General features: G+C 33.9%; 1 protein-coding gene across 1 annotated transcript in view; it reads left to right on the top strand.

Annotated features, from left to right (window-relative positions):
* Positions 1-1,248: 1,248 nt before the first annotated feature.
* LOC128641826 (uromodulin-like) overlaps positions 1,249-6,000 on the top strand; it is a 76,760-nt gene continuing 72,008 nt past the window's right edge. The window contains exon 1 of the mRNA XM_053694373.1: positions 1,249-1,268. The gene's annotated coding sequence lies outside the window, so the exon portion shown is untranslated. The remainder of the gene's footprint in view (positions 1,269-6,000) is intronic.

Genomic DNA, 6,000 nt, shown 5'->3' with positions numbered 1-6,000 from the left:
CAAACACCGGCTAAAAATATGTCTCTATTCAACCAGATGATTGATAAAGATGTCTGCAGAACTCCCCCCCCCTCTTTTGAATCCTTTATAAAAGGAGGGTAAACAGACTCTATGAAGTTTCAGCGCATAGAAACTTTATGGTCTCAGTGAGCAATTGATACGGCTGGTAATTTGCAGTATGAAAAATAATACTATAGAGTAAATTTTTTTATTAAAAGGTAAATAACAAAGAAAATGCATTTGCTACTTTTGGTTTTATTGCTCCCTGCCTGTGTGGCATATTTGACAACAAAACCTAATTTAGGTAAGTGTTTTAACATATTTATTTGTGTAAAAATAAGAGAATGTTAGTAGATTTATTAAAGAAGTACACGTACATGAAAATATTGTGCTAGAAATGATTGTATCACACACACACACATATACATATATATACTTTGAGCCCTTTCCACTCAAATACCTTAAAACTTGAAAGATCACTTTTAATCAATGTTATTTTTTTTACTGTGTATTTCAAAAAAATATTTTACATTCCATTGTTCTTTACATAGTAGAAAATTTTCTTAGTATTTTTAAATATATATCCCTATAAATATCAGAATGTTTCTATACCTATATATACTGCTTTTATATAGTTATATAATTAGGCATAGCTATATAATTTACAAGATAATTATATATATATATATTTAAAAATAGAAAGCATATTTTCTTCTATGTGAAGAATATTGGAATGTAAACTATTCATAGCTCACTTCGGGTATAACGCTGTTGGTCTAATGCTGTGTTGGGTTAGCGCTCAAACAATAAGTGTTAGTTTCTATTTTTTTAAAGATTGCTTCATTAAAATCTATGGGGAGTTAACACGGTTGCGATATCCGAAGTACTGAAGTTAGGGCGCAGTAGATTTGCTTGCGTGAAAACAACTTGTAACACAAGCGTTAACCCGCCCACATTAAAAGTCTACTTTCAGCAGTGTTTGCGCCACCTGTAATCTGGCTTCTACGTGTCAAAATACTGTCTCTTTAAGTGATATATATTTGCTATTTTTTTAACCTTTCTATTATATTTACATATATTATTTACATATATATATATCGCTATGTTGAGTCTACTAGTTAATATAGTCAATTTAAAGCCATCATATAGTGCTGATAACAACGATGACGCTGCTGTATTATAAAATACAGTATTTATGACAATTATTATTTTTACAGGATCTGCTTACAGCACAGTGGGAAAGTCAAAGCTATGTGTTGGACAAACAGGTAGGAATATTTATATTACTATTTTTTTCTTTCTTTCAAAATATTGATTGCCAAATCGAAGAATGAAAAATGCTTTTTAGAATAAGGATACATGATAATCAAAGAGTAAAAGTTAAATTATTGTATGCCTTTAGAGGGACAGTACACAGTAAAATTGTTTTTCCCTTAATGTAATTCCAATGACTTGTTGTACCAGCTGCAGAGTATAAAAAAGTATGAGAAATTGCATTTTCAGGTTTATTTGTGTATTTGAAATAGCTGGTTTTGTGCTATGGGATGAGCTTGCAGGTAATATCACATCTCATTATGTTATCACTTTGTGTACACACACTTGCTTCCTTATCTTGTGTCTGTTTGTAAAACAAACCACAATACTTTAAAATGATAATTTCATTAGTTATCTCTACAACACATCCCATTGGCAGTGTAATTTATTCTGCAGGCTTTGTTTACATTGCCTGTAAATAGCCTGGACGTAAGTCCAAAAACTTTTAGTATAGGTGGGGATACCCCAAGCTAAATCAGCTATTTCAAATGCCGAAAAAGGGTAAAGGAGCTACTTGTAAACAATGCAATACACGCCAGCAGGTAAAATAAATCATTTGGAACAAATTAAAAGGGAGAGACATTTTGGATAAACTGTCCCTTTAATGTCTGTGACCCAGCAACTTCTAATGTTGTTATTAGAAGTACATTAATATTTTTATCAATATTATTTTTATTATTATTAATAATAATAATAATGTAAAAGTAAAGTAAAGGGATCTATTTCATTAGAACCATTTATTGTCATAAATTCTCCACTGCCTATGTGCTTAACCCCTGCTAAATGGTTAAATGCATAGGCAAACCCTGCATCCAGCTCTCAACTATAGTGCCCTCAGAAAATGTGCAACCCAGCCAGTGAAAGGCTGCAGGTAGTCCATTTTTAGCCATTAATTGACTGATCCTCACGTATGCTTTCTGAAGGGCAGCATGGGAACTTTTCAGTGAACAAGTTTAAATAACTATTTAATATTTTAAGAGGAGTTAAAGTGACAGTAAACAACTTGAGATTTTTTTATATAAAATATTTAGTTATGTGTAATAAAAACTATTTGTAATTTTTTATTTTGACTCCTTGTCATGTAATTTAGCTCTGAAAATATAGGAATTTCTAATTCTCAGAACTTGAAATATACCTGCTGACTTATCAAGGATAACTATGCTTCATATCTGTCCCTAAAATGGTTTTATCTGGTAATCAAGGCACTTTATACTAAGTTTATGACAGTGAGTTGCCTTTTTGTCTGTGTATTAAAGCCCAGATTGGCTCTTCTAAATAAGGCAAATGGTTAGTGGAGTTTGGCTACTGAAAAAGAATTGCAGTAAAAAGGAAGTTAATTTGTTTTAAAAATGCTTAGACTTGGCTGATATTTTATGCTGTAGCAGCACAACAGAAATGTCTTGTAATTACAAATGTGTTTACTGTACCTTTAAGCACATACACTGTAGGAAATGTATCACAAAATATACTGCTATAATTAACTACATTTCCTATAGTTGTGTCTCTTTAAGGGGACATGAAACCCAAATTTGTTCTCTCATGATTCATCTAGAAAATACAATTTAAAAAAGGTTTACAATTTACTTCTATTTTCAAATTTGCTTAATCTCTTGTTATTCTTCGTTGAAGAGATATCTACATAGGTAGTGTGCACATGTGTGTAGCAGTATATAACAGGAAAAAGTGCTGCCATTTAATGCTCTTGCTAACCAATAACATTACTGTAAAACTGATGTTATATAGTACTGCCGAAACGTGCACACTCCTAAATGTACATTTCTGCTTTTCAACAAAGGATAACAAGAAAACAAAGAGAATGTGGTAATAGAAGTAAATTGGAAGGTTGTTTAAAATTGTATGCTCTATCTGAATCATGTAAAAAAAAAAAAAATAGGTTTTATCTCCCTTTAATGTCTAAGACCAATTACATTTATTTTCTAGAATTAAAAAGAACTTGTACCTATTAAGAGACTTTTCCTATAACATAAATCTGTTAGCTTTGAAAAGTATTATGTGGTTTTCATATTCATAAATATTCCATAAGGTGCTGTAGCAGAAAATTCATTTGAATATCAGTTATATTGTTTTTTTAATTTACAGATGATGTATTTGTAGTAGATTTTGTATAAGGATATATTTTGTTTTATCTTTTTGCTCAATTGCACAATCTTTAAATTCAGTAGAAATGTTCCCATAAAACAATTAGAAGCCGCAGCATCATGTAATCTATATAGGCAGAAAGAATTACATACGAAGATAAATGTAGTCACAAAATAAATAGCACTCCCTTGTGCTAGTAGGAGCAGGCTGGCCTCTACAGTGGGCAAGGTCACTGGACCTCCGGTCTCAGGAACCATCCGATACATTGTCTATCCAGATTGCTGGAACACCATAAACAGCAGCCAAAATAACAGATGTAAGACGATAGAGCGTCTATCCGGAATGCACGATTTATTCATATTCAGATGCTATGGCCCATATTTCTTTAATATGTCCTAAGGACTTAAAGGGACACTATACACTAGATTTTTCTTTGTATAAATGTTTTGTAGATGATCCATTTATGTAGCCCATTTAGGAGTGTTTTTGTAACAATGTATAGTTTTGCTTATTTTTTAATAACATTGTGCTGATTTTCAGACTCCTAACCAAGCCCCAAGGTATCAGATATAGACCCAAGTCTACAGATTCCTGTTGCTTTTGTTTGCCTAAAGAGTATTTTCATACACAGGGGATGGGTGTGTGTGTGTGTGGGTGTCTGCTCTTCCTGCTTTCTCAGCCACTTTCAATGGATGACCCAGCCTAACCTCATCAACAGTGCTAAACTAGAAACTTCTAACAAAGTTTTTAAAAGTTTTTTATACTGAATTTTTACATCAGTATCTGTGCATAGTCTTCTTTATAGTAGCAGGGCTCAAAACTTCCACTAGCCCACTAGCCAATGGCGATTGAAAATGTAACAGTGGCGAGTGAAAATGAGTGAGTGAATGTTGGGCTACCTGCTACAAATATTATCTAAAGGGATATTATATATATCCATGAAAGGGCAAGGATATGATATTCCTTTAGGGCTATAGGGACCCCATTAGTGCTTAGACTGCTACTTCTGAAAGGGTAAACAGGGGCAGAGAGAGATTGGAGAGAAAAAGTGAGGGTTAAGAAAGAGTTAAGAGATATGAGAGAAAAGAGAGAGAGAAAAGAAAAGCTATGGCCTGAGGGAGGGGTAAAAAGAGAGATTGAAAAGAGGAGGGAATAGCGAAAGACAGATGAGAGATGGTAATTATAAAACAATTTTTCCAGGTCTGCTATGACCTCACATTAATGTCAACTCTCTCTGCTCTCTCTCAGTTCAACAACATTTTTTTGTCCAGCTGATGGCTTCCCCAGAACCCTAGTTGATGTAGCTAATTGCTATGCACTTATTTTATTTTTTTCTGTATGTAGCATTATTTAATTTATTGTATAAAACATTAACAATATTAAAAAAATACTTCACAATAAGGTGTTTCACATTGGCTAAACATATGCAAAGAGTGGGGTGGGTTAGTGAGTGTGGTATGGGTAGGTAGTGGGTGCAATCAAAAGTGGCGAGTAACATTTTGAGTTGGCTAGTAGGTTAGGGATTGAAAGTTTGAGCCCTGATAGCAGTGGCGTAGCGTGGGTTGCCAGCGCCCAGGGCAAGGTAAGAATTGCGCCCCCCTAACACATTAGCACCAGTACAGTAGGGATTGGCAAATTTGCTTTGAATCTAGGAGCCAGCTCAACAACTTAGGAGACAGGTTTTTGTTTTAATTACATATAAAACAAATTAAACTTGTTACAATTTCCAATATTCATTAAACTTTTTTTTTTTCCTGAGGGTTCCAACTAATCTGCAGGAAATTTAAAGGTCAATATCAAAGAAGAGTAGTAAAGATACAGTGCTAAGATATTTCATACAAAAGTAAAACTTTATAGATGGTAAAGGATATTTTTTGTGCACATTCCATATAACTATTATTGTTCATACAGGGGTTGAGCTCATAGTTAACCATGTGTTTAACCCCTTTGTAGGGCTTAAACACAGAAACATGAAATAGTGTAATGAAATGATATAGCACTGTTATGTCCCTTTAACCTAACTTTTTTTTTTTTTAAACTGCAATTATTTGCAAAAATATTTTATATGCAAAAAACATTAATGGTTCCATACCCCTTTTATTGCTACCTTGGTATAAAATACAGTTGTAAATGACATTTGATGATGTACAACTAACTTTGCTGGCATTATGTACATCCTATTTGAAGCAAGATGCTGTCTGTTTTGAAAAAATCCCAAAAGTTCAGAAAATGTTACCTTTTGTTAAGTCATTGGCTCCTTTATCTTTCACTGCTGAGTATTTCTAACTTATTGATATATTGCTGCAGATAGACATTGCTGTAAGCCATGTATCTGTATTTCCTCTCTAATGCAAATGCACAAGTGTACCACCCCCTTCTCACACACAATCTAGAGCCCAGGAATGAAGTGGTTTCTCATGCAGGGGGTAGCATGCGGTAGATGACCTGAGAGCAGGACTTTTATGGAAACTCACAGCGGCCAGCCTGAGACGTAACTGCAGCCAAACTGCATCCAGACTGATGAGAGGAGCAGGAGCAGAGCTCAGCAGCACAGGATTACAGACAGATTATTCCTACCCAGGCCCA

Source organism: Bombina bombina, chromosome 11, assembly GCF_027579735.1.
Source record: "Bombina bombina isolate aBomBom1 chromosome 11, aBomBom1.pri, whole genome shotgun sequence".
NCBI lineage: Eukaryota > Metazoa > Chordata > Amphibia > Anura > Bombinatoridae > Bombina > Bombina bombina.
This window is presented reverse-complemented; position numbering and strand designations above follow the sequence as displayed.